Raw genomic sequence first — 15,579 nt, forward strand, 5'->3', positions numbered from 1 at the left:
TCGAAATGACTGCGCCCTTGACAGTAACTCAGCAACAAAGTAGGAGGGACAGTTACATGAACATTACACAAGTCTTCAAAAATCAATCTGTTTCATTATGCAAAACGTCGTACGAGGTGATATATTTGTGAAAGAGCGTACTTCATCCGAATGACAGAATCGAGTCAGTTTTTTGTTTGTTTTTGAAATTTGAAATAACATAAAACACTGCAGCGGACGCAGCAGACCCAGGTGCTCCCCTTTGCCAATCGACATGTTCCATAGTGTCGACCAATCAGTGCCGCGAATAGAATAGCGCATACCTGACCCTTTTCGTAGAAAGGGGGCAGGGAACCAGACTATGCGAGGCGGGCGCTTCAAAACGTACTGCGCATGTGCGAAATTACTTGAGAAGCGCGGAAACAAACACACATGTGAGTATTTACAGTGGCCACGCACCAAATCGAACTTCTCTACGTGGGGGGTATGGAACGAAAAAATTCAAATTTATATCGCCGCATTCTGCAATTGAAACCATGGAGATTTTTCGCTTAGGGTCTGTCTACCCGTGTTCCGTGTGCAATAAAAACTAAATACTATGGAAGATATCAACGTAACCTATAGGGTGGAACAGACGTTTGACACAAAATTGTCCATTTTGTGAAAAAATATGGTGAAAAACAAAGTCGTCGCGTGCGTTCCTACCCTCAAAATTACTCACACCGCCCTAAATTTTAGCGTTTTACTCCGTCACCTTGTCGTCCCCAAGTTAGATTTGGCCAGTGATCGATAGCGCAGATACTAAGTTTTGAGACTACGTATTCGGTTTTTGTATTAAAGCCGTGAGACGGAAATGTTAACTTAAAATGTGCCCAAAACACCATCGACCATGACCTAAGGAGTAAATAAAGCCGCCCCCTACCGATGACCTTTGCCATCTCTGTCGTTTTTTTAGAATTTCATTTTTCATCATCATTGCCTTTTTGTTCAGAAATCATGCTTCGTATCCATTTTGTAACTTGTTATAAATGATTTTTTCCTTTCTTTTAACAAAGTAAGCCTACGTCTGATCATTGTAACACAACCTACGTCCTTTTTTTAGGAAAAAGGTGTTTTGTTTTAAGGCACATTAAAGTGTATGTCCCGCATAAATTCAAAGTTAATTTTGCTTAAAATGAGCCATGCTATATGATTTTGCCATTCCCACTTTATCAAATAAATGCATCACCCCAAGGAAACGACGCGGTGAAATATTATTAAAATGCAATATGTTGTGCGACTTTGAAGTTAGCTGCCATTCGGGTCGTTTCGGAATTCGCGGGCATTGCCACGGGAAATGACGTAACTAATAGAATGTACGAGTGAGTGTGTTCACCTCGGCCATAGCGAATGCTTACCGCTGTGGCTTCAACATTGTGAGAATTTACGCCTTTGGTGGCTGAAGTAACTGCAGCCATTGTCAGTTTATTGCATTTTAGGATGATGTATTAGCCGCATTTGACAAAATTACAAGAAAGGGTCGGAAAAGAGGCATTCAGACAAGCGTTTTCTGCGGTGCACATTTTCGAGTGCCGTGACTTAGAATAAACACGGTTCGGAAGCCAGATGTACGGTAAGATAGACTTTACAATTCCTGGAGTTACTACATCGATTATGTAATCGCAATGCCATACCAGTACGACCATTGTCACCAGAAAGCTTCGCGTGTATCATCATCAACTGTGGACAAGAGCGAGAACGGCAGCAAGACTGCGACAGGTTGCCCAAAACATGTCAAGGATGCGGGGGCCGCGGAGAAGTATGGCCGTGTTTACATCCCCCAAGACTGATCGCCGATTCAGATGCTTTACGAAAGTGATTGTAAATAAATAAATGAATACAAGTACTAGATCCCATGCATGTGTGACTCTATAATTAGTAACGTTAGGAGATATCTAATTTTATATTCCTAAAAAGTTTACGTAGTGATTGACTGACCATTTGCGAAACTGAACGATAGGTTGTGTATAATACAGCACGGCGCTGCCAGTAACAGTGACAACGTGTAGCAAAGAAGTTTATACTGTTGACGAAGCAGTCGCGTTGTCGTCATCTGTTCCCTTCTGCTCGACTAAGTCTCCCCTAAAATATTTTAGCTTCTTTGAGAATTTCGCAGTCATGAAACAATGAACACTGTGATTTATATCGCTGACACTTAATCAAGAAAAAAAACTGCGGAAGCGTAGCTGATCACTCCGTCACAGAAATGGCCGGCTGAGCCGCCCGGCCTCGGGTGCCAGTGTGCCCGATATTTACATCATGTCAATTTTAATGTATCTCTTCCGAGAATTTGGCTAGACATGTCTTCACGGTCACATATTTTTAAAAGTGCCAATGTTCATGTGAGGTTTTATAACGCCAAACTGAAGATTTTGCGGCGAGAATACTACCTTCAGTGTTTATGCTAACATGACCCTCAGCCTGTTCCACTTCCAGCTGTTGAATGATAGGAAAGATGTGTGTTATAAAACGGTGGACAATTTTCAACTTGATCTCTACTACGTTTATCTACAAGCATCATGGTGTAATTCAAATTTTTATATACAGATTTTGAACGAGGCAATTTGTGTTGAGAAGTAATAATAAGGTGGGATGGCAACTCCAGACATATTTATATTTTGTTAGCTTGCGGTTGTGTGTACGGTGTAGTGCACTGGTGTGTTTGACTGTGGTCACGGTGGGCTTGTCACTGACGCGACGGTCAACAAGAGTTCCGCTTTTGTTCTCGTTTAAGTTAAGGTTCCGACTGTTAAAATTTGCAGGCCTGTAAATTCTGAACAGCTTTGTCATATCTTCTGTGACGATGATATTCTCAGTTGCACTGCTTTCACTCATGAAATTATCACTATCTCCATAGTCAATGCACGAAGTCACCATCACCCATTCTATTAGTGACGTCACAGCTACTTACGCCAAAACGGGGCGAGCTCGGCAATTTCCGGAAAATGTCGCCATGATGGAAATCGAAAAGTGCAACTTTTCCCGTGTTTTCGTCGAAATAACATAATACAACCGTCTAAAAACCGCTCAAATAAGCTTCAGTTTGTGTGTAAATGTTTGTTTTATTAATACCAATTTCATTGACAACCAGAACTATAGTATATGCCCAAGTCAAACGAAAAAGTCTCAAAATGTGGCAGGACTCACCCTGTAAGCTGTATTTTAGGATGATTTTTAAATATGATTTCCAATCAAAAGTGACTAAAGCCAAAGTTCTTCCCAAAATGTGATAAAAAAGTTTCCAAATTGGGTGAAGAATGTACAACTTAGATTTTTAACAATACAATAATTTTTGGCTTCCAAATATGGATTCGAGTAATGACAGGGAATGCAAAAGCTATCTTTGAAAATCAGATAATATATTTTGGTGAGCATTGCAAAGTGCATGTGTAGAAAAGATACAGCTAATGGGGCTTTACTGTATATTTCAGGTATTATTTGCTCTTATGTCTAGGCGCACATCCAGACATATATTGCCTTCAAAAATGATTGCAGGACTGCTGAGACTTTGGTTTAGTCATCTTGGTATTCATTTCAGATAGAATAAAATATTTCTGTGTCATGCATTTTGTAATTTATCTAAGGGTACTACACCCACACATTTTTTGAAACCCATACAACACTTGTTCCAAGCTTCCATATTGCCACAACTAAATAAAATTGCCGGACGACAGTCAGGAATATTGTTAAGGTCAACATTTTATTGCAAAATTAAATCAAAAAATTCAAAACATTGTTCTTGCACTTTTTGTGTCAGTTCTTTCACTGTATAGATGTTCCGTGATCTGCAAGTAGAAAACAAATGTAATGACAATACATTAAATGGGAATTATAAATAACATTTTAAGGTATGTATCCAATTAAAAAAAATACACCTTGGGCCTTCTTAATGTACATGCATAGATCACATAGAGCTCTCACATCATCAGCTGTTCAAACACCTAGTCATTTACTCCTGGGGGGCTAAAGGAATCGCGATTATAATCTTATTTTTTTCAGATCCCCCCTCAATGCCCTAAAAAATTTTCAAATGCCCCCCCCCCTCTATATGATCAAAATTTTTCAAGTCCTCCCCCAGCTATCACAAGCCCACATATTTGTAAAGGATGTGTACGCAGAAAAAATCATGTATTGCGCCGTTCCGCTGCAGGTGTTCAACACTACCTGCTATTAGCACTTTGTAAAGTCATATTCCTGAGACAAGTTCTTAAATTGATTCATCTTAAAGGCATCAGTGAACTTTTTGGATTTATCGGTCTAAGCCATCTTGAGTTCATCCAACTCTGTCCAGGTCAATTGTTGCTGCCGAAGAGCACAAAAAAATGACGATCATCAGAGAGTAGGCAAATTGTGAATTCTGGCTCATTGCCATGTTGTCAAAAACTGAGCACAGTGACTTACCAAAAATTTATTTCAAAAGTCCAAGACATATATGAATTAGCTGCTACTCGAAATGGACAATACTGGATGGCTAAAAAGTTCCATCAAATAAATGTTTTAATCTCTGAAATTTTGGGTGTAATAATGGCAAATTTGGTTAAAAAATAAATAATGCCATTTAGTCACATATTTTTTTCATTTAGTCCTCACTGTTCAAAGTTTTACTTTTATATTATTTTATGACAACAATATGAAAATATAGAAAATCAAGCATGGTGACCCCATCTTTTTCTTTAACATTTGATTTATTCTCATATGCCACAATTCAAAAATTCACGATAACTTTTCAAGTCTCCTGGTCTTCCATATGTTGCTCCCTGGCCTGTATGTTTCACTGTCATGATCGTCATTTGACCGAAACCCTTCTTCAACTACCGTGTACATCAGAGTCAGAACTATCTCTGCACTGCTCAGGTATGCAGTAACAGTGACACTGCAGTAGCAGGGCAGAATCTGATAGTGATACTTTGATAATTTTGACAATATTTTTGTTCAGTTTATACAACTGAGTTCTTGTTCTACTCCCTACAGCATCTTGAACTGTCCAATATTCAGCTTGCTATCACAGCCTGTGTATGTGTACCATGCATTTGTATCACTGACTGTCAGTCTGAACTCTAATTAAATTGTCACCAAATACATATTTGTATATACAGGTTTTGTCGACAAACTGAATATTGTGTGTTTGAGCATGCTGTAGGGACACAGCAAGAAACTGTAGTTGATATATTACATAGAAATATTGCAGAAATCATCAACATTTGCAGCTTCTGCCCTGTGTAACTAGGCTCATTTGGCTTTTTACGACAAATCACACATGTTTAGATTTGTTCGAAATAAAAGTCATGAAATGTAACAAAAATGGTTCTAGATTTTGTTAAATTATTACTAACATTACAACAATTCGATGACATAAAAATTGTATTCATTTTTCATTGAATTACCTACAAAAACTTTGAATTGGAAAATGTAAAGCATAAAAGGGAACCAAAAAATTTTCAAGTTCCCCCTACAGGTGGAGCAAAATTTTCAAGTCCCCCTCCCCTCTACTACCCAAAAATTTTCGAATCCCCCCTGAATTCCTCCAGCCCCCTTAACCGTTTTTTGTGAAGGCAGCCTTACGAGTTTTATGCATGTACATATTATTGACACAAGTATTTTTATCCTACACATAAACAGATGCTTTTTATATTTTAGAATGCAGATTTTAGCATATCAAACAGAGAGCTTGTCATCAGATCTGTGTATATATTTTTTTTATGAAAAGGGAAGAAATATTATTTCTCTACACAGAATGTTGCGATGGAAACTAATGAAACTGTCACATACGGAGGAAGATTTTTCGCTCATCCCAAAGAGATGTTCTGCAAAATAACAGTTCCGTTAAACCCTACAATATTATTTTAGTTGCAATCGATTACCGGGCATGTTGTACGGCCTCCTTGGCTCACTTCCGGTTTGTACATAGCTGAAAATAAATCGCTCTCAGAATGCCATCCGATCTTCCCCAAGTCCGATTTTGCTCCAGCACATTAAATGATGAGTAAGGATAATAAATTTACCAAAACTTTACAAATTAAACCCATGAGACGGAAATGTTAACTTCTCAAACGACGGTATTAATTTCGCAAGTTTCTGCCAGATATGTCACAACCCACCCACAATTGACATTGAAAGTTTTTGCCGTATTTCCGAAAAAAATGTCAAATATTTGGGGAAAAGCCATCAAAACAACTGTCGGACCATCAATCTACTAGAACCAACGCACTTAAAACATATTTATCTAATTTAACGGTCAAAATTTAATGAAATTTGGAGAGCTCAGCTTACCTGATGTGTCGCCCTGTCAGTCAGCTTCGACTCGGTGGCGCCCGTCGTCTCGCCTTAGCGACGACAGAATCTGGAATAGACACGCCTAGCAACAACGGAAAAATCGCCTATGTGCGTCCGCACTGTTAGAGCGTTCGAGTCGAACGTTCAGCTAGTACTAAGGGATGGACCATTAGATCTTGGGAGGGGGGGGTGGTCACAATGAAATTGTGAAAAATTTTTTTTTACTATTGTAAATTTCTGAAATTTTTTTTTTCCAATTGAGATTAGCTGTGCAAATTTTTTTTTCAGAGTAAATTTTCAGATTTATAATTTTTTTTTAGTTCGTCGGTGTCTGAAGATAAAGAGGGCCACGCAAGCGGTCACGGGGGGGGGGAGGTCAGGAGAGGGGTGTCCCCCTGCTGCCGTTGGAGCTTTTGAAAAATAGAGATTAAAATGGTGTTATTTGGTGGCACTTGGGGAGTATTATTGCTGGGGGTGGTCAGGAGGGGGTGTCCCCCTGCTGCCGTTGGAGCTTTTGAAAAATAGAGATTAAAATGGTGTTATTTGGTGGCACTTTGGGAGTATTTTTTTCGGATTACACATCTTCCTCTGAAACATGGTCTTCTTGCTCCTCAGTAGCTTCCTATAGTTTTGAAAATTGACTATTTTGGTTTCCTGGCTTCCCTTTCTACTGCGTGGTGAAATGCCTACATTCACCCACACAACATCATGCATATCTCATGATTTACAATTGATTTTGACAAGCTGAGAAGCTAAAATAAGCTAAATAATATAGTTAAATTTGCATATTTGTGTTTTTAGAGCAATTGTTGCCTTTTTTGATCAAAACATCTATTTCTCTGTAGCAGCATGTCCAAATTGATTGGATGTGTATAGATGTGTTGAAATTTCAATATTTGTCTTTTTAGGGCAATTTATGCCATTCATGGTCAAAAAATCTGTATTCTCTGAAAGGGCTTGTCCAATTTCTTTGAAATTTGCTACACAAAAACGATTATTCATGCAGATTTATTCAGTATTTGCTATCGAGAAGCTTTCAAAGTTCAACCCTTTTGTGTGTTTTTGTGTTAGGATTTGTTATCCAACAAATCCTAACACAAAAACACAGATGGCATTCTACGTAGTGTATTGTTGAATGTTAAAACATGTGTTGCTGTTGTTTTTTGAGGCTGTTTTTTGAGAAAAAAGAATTGAACTCAAAAAAAAGAATTGAAAATGCCTTTTTAAAAGCAAAATAATACATAATGACTTGATATGTTGTTTTATCATTATTGACGTGTTTCTACTTGTTCACCCATTCTTGATTTCATCATTGCAATACAATGCTGTGAAAAAAATGAAACTGATGTGGCCTGCATCTGTTTACCTTGATCTTAAAAGGCAAATACAACTTTCTGTCTTGACAACCATACCATAGTTTCAATGTTTTACCTAGTGTACCTGCTTGGTTTGTACGCAGGAAACAAGTAGAAAACAGGCTCTATAATTTCATAATTTTCAAGTGATCAGAATACAAAAGTCCTGAAAAGATAAGATAATCACAACTTCCAGTATAAGGGATACAGTCACTCTAAATGTATAAATTAAAATTAAAAATGTGCCGGGAGGATGTACTAAAAAATACAGAAAGTTGCTTTCTGTCGGCAAAATCTAAAAAAATTCAAAATTTTAAAAGACTTTTGCAGATTTTTTTTTACACCTTTGTCTTCTTATTTATTTATTTTTTATTTTGCAAACTAGTTTGAAGATTTTTTTTTTCCTAACTTTCTGCTCTGAAAATTTTTTTTTTTTTCTGTTTTTGACCACCCCCTCTCCCAAGATCTAATGGTCCGTCGCTAAGGTTTGCAGCGAAAGTGATTGCTTGTAGTTGACAACGTCATGCAGGGAGAGGTTTCCTTACGATTCTAAGATTTCGACAGTGGTCTTGAATTCCACGTTTTGCATCAGAATACCTCGGGCTCATCATTGATGACCTAAAAGTCAATGGCTCGGAGTCTCCGGAACTCGGCTGAAGCTAGCAGCCAAAACCTAGCAGCCAAAACTATGGTGTGGAAGCTAGCAGCCAAAACTTGCAAGCCACTTCCCTCCTATATTTTGAAGTCATGTGAACACCAATCAAACGTACAAGGGTCTTTGTACATGTATCAACACAATATATCATTTACTAATTAATTTCTTTGCATAAATTATCTCCATTCTAATTAGCACCTGGTATCCCAGCTAGCCTAAGGCTATTAAGCACAATGCATTGTCTGCTTGAATGAAAGAAAGAGTGTGCACCCATTACACCTAGCATGTCTTACACATATACATCCATCCTAACAAACTACACTTATCTCATTTCTTAATTAATTTCTTTGCATAATTATCTCTGCTTTAATTATCACCTATATGCTGGCCTATGGCCATACAGCAGAATATAGTGTCTGCCTGAATGAAAGAAATAGTGTGCATCCATTTCCCCTAGCATGTCTTACTCATATACATCCATAATAACAAACTACACTTGTCTCATTTCTTAATTAATTTATTTGCATAAATTATCTCTGCTTTAATTATCACCTATATGCTAACCTATGGCTATACAGCAGAGTGCATTGTCTGTTTGAATGAAAGAAAGAGTGTGCATCCATTTCACCTTGCATGTCTTACTCATATACATCCATACTAACTACACTTGTCTCATTTCTTAATTAATTTCTTTGCATAAATTATGTCTGGTTTAATTATCACTTATATGCTAACCTATGGCCATACAGAAGAATATAGTGTCTGACTGAATGAAAGAAAGAGTGTGCATCCATTACACCTAGCATGTCTTTCTCATATACATCCATACTAACAAACCACACTTGTCTCATTTCTTATTATTTCTTTGCATAATTATCTCTGGTTTAATTATCACCTATATGCTAGCCTATGGCCATACAGCAGAATACTAAGTGTCTGTCTGAATGAAAGAAAGAGTGTGCATTCATTTCACCTAGCATTTCTTTAATATACATCTATACTAACAAACCACACTTGTCTCATTTCTTAATTAATTTCTTTGCATAAATTATCTCTTATTAATTAACATATATATGCCAACCTATGGCTAAAAGCAGAGTGCATTGTCTGTTTGAATTAAAGAAAGAGTGTGCATCCATTTAACCTAGCATGTCTTACTCATATACATCCATACTAACAAACCACACTTGTCTCATTTCTTAATTAATTTCTTTGCATAAATTATCTCTGGTTTAATTATCACCTATATGCTAGCCTATGGCCATACAGCAGAATATAGTGTCTGCCTGAATGAAAGAAAGAGTGTGCATCCATTTCACCTAGCATGTCTTACTCATATACATCCATACTAACAAACCACACTTGTCTCATTTCTTAATTAATTTCTTTGCATAAATTATCTCTGGTTTAATTATCACCTATATGTTAGCCTATGGCCATACAGCAGAATATAGTGTCTGTCTGAATGAAAGAAAGAGTGTGCATCCATTTCACCTAGCATGTCTTACTCATATACATCCATACTAACAGACTACACTTGTCTCATTTCTTAATTAATTTCTTTGCATAAATTATCTCTGGTTTAATTTAACACCTATATGCCAGCCAATGGCCATACAGCAGAATATAGTGTCTGTCTGAATGAAAGAAAGAGTGTGCATCCATTTCACCTAGCATGTCTTACTCATATACATCCATACTAACAAACCACACTTGTCTCATTTCTTAATTAATTTCTTTGCATAAATTGTCTCCATTTTTTATTACCACATAATCGCTAGCCTATGGCTATACATAGTATGCAGTGTCTGCTGGAAAGATAGAGTGTGCATCCTTTTCACTTAGCCTGTCCTGTGTCTTTAGATCTATACTAACAAACTTCACAGCAGACTACTATATGCACTCTGTTCTACATGTATATGTTTAAGACTGGGTAGGTTAAAAATGGATGCACACTCTTTCTTTCATTCCAGCAGACCGTGCATTCTGTTTCAAGCCAGTATACAGATGCTAATTACAATAAAGATAATTTATGCAAAAAAATAATTAAAGAGTTGAGGTATATGAAGTCTGTAAGTATTGATGTACGTGCAGAAAACAGTGCAGGTGAAATGGATGCACACTCTTTCTTTGATTCCAGCAGACAATGCATTCTGCTCTATGGCCATAGGCTAGCATAGGTGATAATTAAAGCAGAGATAATTTATGCAAAGAAATTAATTAAGAAATGAGAGAAGTGAAGTATGTTAGTATGGATGTATATGAGTAAGACATGCTAGGTGAAATGGATGCACACTCTTTCTTTTATTAAGGCAGACACTATATTCTGCTGTATGGCCATAGGTTAGCATATAGGTGATAATTAAAGCTGAGATAATTTATGCAAAGAAATTAATTAAGAAATGAGACAAGTGTAGTTTGTTAGTATGGATGTATATGTGTAAGACATGCTAGGTGTAATGGGTGCACACTCTTTCTTTCATTCAAGCAGACAATGCATTGTGCTTTATAGCCATAGGCTAGCTGGGATACCAGGTGCTAATTAGAATGGAGATAATTTATGCAAAGAAATTAATTAGCAAATGATATATTTGTGTTGATACATGTACAAAGACCCTTGTACGTTTGATTGGTGTTCACTTGACTTCAAAATATAGGAGGAAAGTGGCTTGCAAGTTTGGCTGCTAGCTTCCACACCATAGTTTTGGCTGCTAGGTTTTGGCTGCTAGCTTCAGCTGAGTGTCTCCGGATGCACATGCACACATACAATCATACACCCTGTTTCCTTCTGGTAGTGATGTTAGGATGGTATCCATCCATGTTGTTGGTAAGTAGTCATGGAATGTCTTATTGTTTATGTGATGCCAGAATGAGTTGCCTTGTATCAAACAAATCAATGTGTATGCATGCTTTCCATGCGACTTTCAATAGTTGATTGTGATATGCCCACAGTTTGACTTCCCCTTCAGGGTATAAAAGAAGACTTGTGTGTGTTGTAATTGGTAGCCATATTGTTACTTTGCTGTTGAGTATGTTTAGCTCTGTCCTGTAAGAGCTGACATGAAATTATACCTCTGGTTGTCTTATATGTATGCCCTGTTTGCATACAATGAGTACATTGCTTGTTAGTTGTTTGTTACTGTGTATGTTGTTGTGTGCAGTGAACTTGTTCTCTCTTGTTTGTTGTGGTTGTTGTACAGTGGATTATTAGTCTACTTGTCTTTTGAGGTTTTGTTTGAAGTGTGATGAATAATAGTATGTTTTGTGTGGTGTAGGAAATGTGGGGTCTTCGTCGGTTATGTCAGGTTCATGGGTATTTGATTACTGTGGCTGATGTTTTGTTGGTGGCAGAAGACCTTGGTTAAAATTTTCACAGAGTTTCTGGACATTTTCTAACAGTAAAGGGGTGCACACTAAACACTTATCACCAGAAAGAGAAAGGCACTCTTGATGACAGCTGTGTCCGCAAGGCAATACACATATCTCTGCAGACATGGCCTCAGCCACTAAACATGAAGGAAAATCACATCTCAGGCTTTGATTTGGAATATTTGCTGAAATCAAGTGGTAAGCACTTATTCGTTATTTCAACCTGCAAAGTTGGTATTTGGTATTTTAGCCTTGCAGCCGTAGATTGACTGACAAGAGTTGACTGTCCACAATTCTCAGCAACACTCTTGAATGGCTGGACCAGATCATATTCTGCTGTTTTGCCAGCCACCATGGTGTAGTCGTGGGTTGTTGTTCCTCTGCCATACCCATGTAGGAAGTGGAGAGGATTGTCTGTATTAAGTCTGGAAGAAGCAAGACTGTGAGCTGTTTTAGTGATCATATCTGTTGATGTATGTGGTTGTATTTGACTACGTAGAAGGAAGTACCAGATTTCAACTTTTTTCTCAGTAAGAATAGATGGCCTGCTGTCGTAAAGTTCACGGATATCAGGAATATTGTCAGTGTGATATTTTACATCAGAAAGCATTGAGAGAGTGTGGATCTGTCATAGTGGTGTCATTTCCAAAGGATGACAAGGACTAGCTTGATCAAATGTGTAAATTTTCCTTACTTAACCTCATATAAGCAAGAATATGTAGTGCAGCAGTAGACTTTTTTCTGATAACTGCATCTCTCTCAAGAGAGAGTCTTGTGTCATCTCCTTAGAGAGCATTTGGCACAAGATCACTAATTCACTTCCGGGTTCGTTACCCACGAAGATAGTTCGGAAGAAAAATAGTGCAGACCTTGAAGTTTTGATATCTGTATGGATGCTTGTTTAGTTTGAACTTTAACGTCAAGAATTTTTGTAAAGATATTTTTCTGCCTGAATCAAAATGCAGACTGTTGTGAATAATGGCTGAAGCATTTGGTGGTAATATGAGGAGTTCTAGGGCTAATAGAAATCATAACAATAAGCCTGAATTTTGTCGAAAACACCACTGAGGGTGCTATTTTCATCACTATCTCAAAATTTCCGTGGACTTGCCCGCACGAAAAATTAATCAGTAGTCAAGCTGACATTGACCTAACACCTGTTAAGAGGATTCGTGCCGCTGAATGTTTTAAAATAGGAAAATCGAGCTCAACGCTACTGTGGTGGCCTATGGGAAATTAATTAGTGGTCTTGTGCCATTTACCATCAGGCTGAACAGACCTGGACACTTCTTTTCACAAAATTGCTCCATCTCTTGAGGGTCGTACAACTTGTTATATATTCATTTTCTTGCTGCATTTGATGCCTGTACACTTCAACCTGGAATCTGGCCAGGAGAACTGGAAATGTTGGTGAGGATTCTGAAAAGAAAACAGATCCACAGTAATAAATCACCTTTCATATGATCTGCAACTTTTTGTTATGGTCATAGAGAACATACATAGTGTCTAATTCTCCGTTTTTCAAATAATGATGAAATGCATTTCTCTTAATTTCATAGACCAATGTGTTACATCAGCGTTGTTGTTATGGAAATATTTTTAAAGTCTACACTTACATTTAATTACACATTTTGCAACAAACCCTAAGTTGCTACAAAGCCCTTCGGCTTTGTTTTTACCATGAAACCAGGAAAAACAGGAAAGGGCAAATGTAAACAATAGTAATTGATAAATCTTTGTGTCAGTTATTATCTATGCCTTTTTCCCCAGTGATAATTTAAAACAGAACTTCATTACTCACGTTTTTCAGTAGCCAAACTTATCACTCTCTGTAGCTTAATTATCTTAAAATTCTAAACTTAATTCAACCTTGTCTTTGAATAACGTCACATGCCTCTTGAAATGAATCGACTGACATGTGGTACCTATGGAGAGTTTAAGGAGATAGAGAAGCAAAATATGCTGTAAATGGAGAGTGTTCATAGCTCAATCATAGCGTTGTGTATACAAATATCATCAAATATCAAATATCATCAAACTTAATCCTTTCTTTTTTCTCACTTGTACAGATTCCTATGGAAACCTGGAGTTTGAAATGAAGGAAATACCTGTTTTGAGGATTTTAATATTTACCTGATTATAGATTTCATAAAAAGATTGAGGATAGATTGAGATGCATATTGACCTGTCTTGAAACTCTCAAAACAAAACATCACTGGATCCTGAGATATTTTCTGAGTGATTCTGATGCTAATGCTTCAATCCTGAGACTCTGAACTTTCATAACAATTGCATTTTATGAAATGGCGGGAATTCACACATGTATACTATGGTGTCCATTAAATAAAATCTACAGATAAAAATAATTTCATTAACAATGTTCTCTGTGTTGATTTTCTTATAAGCTTAGTAGGCAACAGAATTTCATGTCACATCTTCAACATATCTTTTAAAAGATTGATACAACACTGCATTCTCTGGCACAATTTTAACACTGACCCAAAGAATGAAAGTTACTGTGAAAATTATCATTACATCTCATAGTGAACCCCATAAAATGAAACCAACCAATCCTACCCTGGTATACCTATGAAGCATTGGTATAAAATTTACTGACCAATATATCATGGTCTCCATAAAGGTGGTGGAATATTTGACACCTGTGTCACTGTTACTTTTTGATAGATGCACTGTTATTCATTATGAGCTTTTAACAGTGATCCGATTTTTAGTTCTCACCGTCAATACTTATATTTGGTGGTTTACTAAAGTTTATATAGAACAAAAATAGTGCAAATATTGTCAAAAATGTTAGTTTGCTTGTACATTATATGTTGTACGGCACAAACTGCTGAAAATATTAGCACTCACCTCCGAAGAAGACTGTTTGTCAGCAATAATTTCATCTCCAATTGCCTCTTTGACCCTCTCATAACATCTGGTGCAAATGTATGCGCTAGTTTTGTAGTTACCTGTGATGCATCCGATTTTGTCGAATTCTCTGTAGTGTTTCCGTGGTAGTAAAACAAACGACGAGGAATGTATTTTTGATTGTATGTTTGAACAAACCATTCGTCGGGACGAGCTTGTATAATGCGTTTTGCACAAATATTCCCAAAACATGCAATTGGCATTCCTCGCAATAACAGCATTTGAAAGTCAGACTTGTCAAGCTGGTATCCACAAGAGGGAAATCAGGTCACCATTTTTGCTATTCATATGCAAATTTCTTGGCAAAGGCGGTCACATCCGTTAACTGACAGACCCTTGTAAACGTATCTTTAGCGTGGCATTTGTAGTTGTGGCGAAAACCATAAACCCTCTCCCTATGCTGACGTTGTTGGTTTTTATTTTGTCATGTGCATTAACTGTAAGCTATCGATGAAGTTTTGGGATGGAAATAGAGCAGGCATGAGTTTTCCCGCGAAATCTGTGCTGCAAATATAACTTCACGCATGCGCACTCGTTTTGAAGCAGTGTTGCATGAAAATTTTGCAGAGCACTGCAACATTTATTGCTCTGTAAAATTTGACAACACATTTGCAACTTTATATGAAGAAAAGCGATCACCAGCAACCATGCACCAACATGTAATGACTTTCAGTGGTACATGCAAAATAAAAATAGAAAAGTATACAGATGTTATGAATTTCAAAAAAGTAAAGTAAATGTAAATCTGTATGACTCATGGGCCAGATCTGGAGTAGTAAAAGGCTTGTTGCAGAGTTGTGGATTAGGTGAAGTCTGACAACAAGGGGTTGGTAATGAACCATGTTTTTACAGCTTTTCAAACAAAGATGTAGTGATTGATACACTGTGCTGGATGACTGATATAGTAACAAACTGCATCTTTCTTTGACCTTCAAAAAAAGTTGGCAATAGAACTATACTTGATCTGTATACACTGCC

The 15,579-nt window shown here is 37.2% G+C and overlaps 2 long non-coding RNA genes across 2 annotated transcripts; one reads left to right on the forward strand and one right to left on the reverse strand.

Moving 5' to 3' along the window:
* Positions 1-3,767: 3,767 nt before the first annotated feature.
* On the reverse strand, positions 3,768-6,411 carry LOC139124811 (uncharacterized). Its single transcript, XR_011550044.1, has 3 exons — positions 6,289-6,411; positions 4,183-4,320; positions 3,768-3,803 (listed from the first exon to the last, which is right to left on the reverse strand). It is a non-coding gene; the product is annotated as an uncharacterized lncRNA (long non-coding RNA).
* Positions 6,412-12,484: 6,073 nt separating this feature from the next.
* On the forward strand, positions 12,485-14,036 carry LOC139124547 (uncharacterized). The gene is made up of 2 exons (XR_011549950.1): positions 12,485-13,111; positions 13,740-14,036. It is a non-coding gene; the product is annotated as an uncharacterized lncRNA (long non-coding RNA).
* The last annotated feature ends 1,543 nt before the right edge of the window (positions 14,037-15,579 follow it).

The sequence above is a fragment of the Ptychodera flava genome (assembly GCF_041260155.1).
Source record: "Ptychodera flava strain L36383 chromosome 23 unlocalized genomic scaffold, AS_Pfla_20210202 Scaffold_24__1_contigs__length_23054250_pilon, whole genome shotgun sequence".
NCBI lineage: Eukaryota > Metazoa > Hemichordata > Enteropneusta > Ptychoderidae > Ptychodera > Ptychodera flava.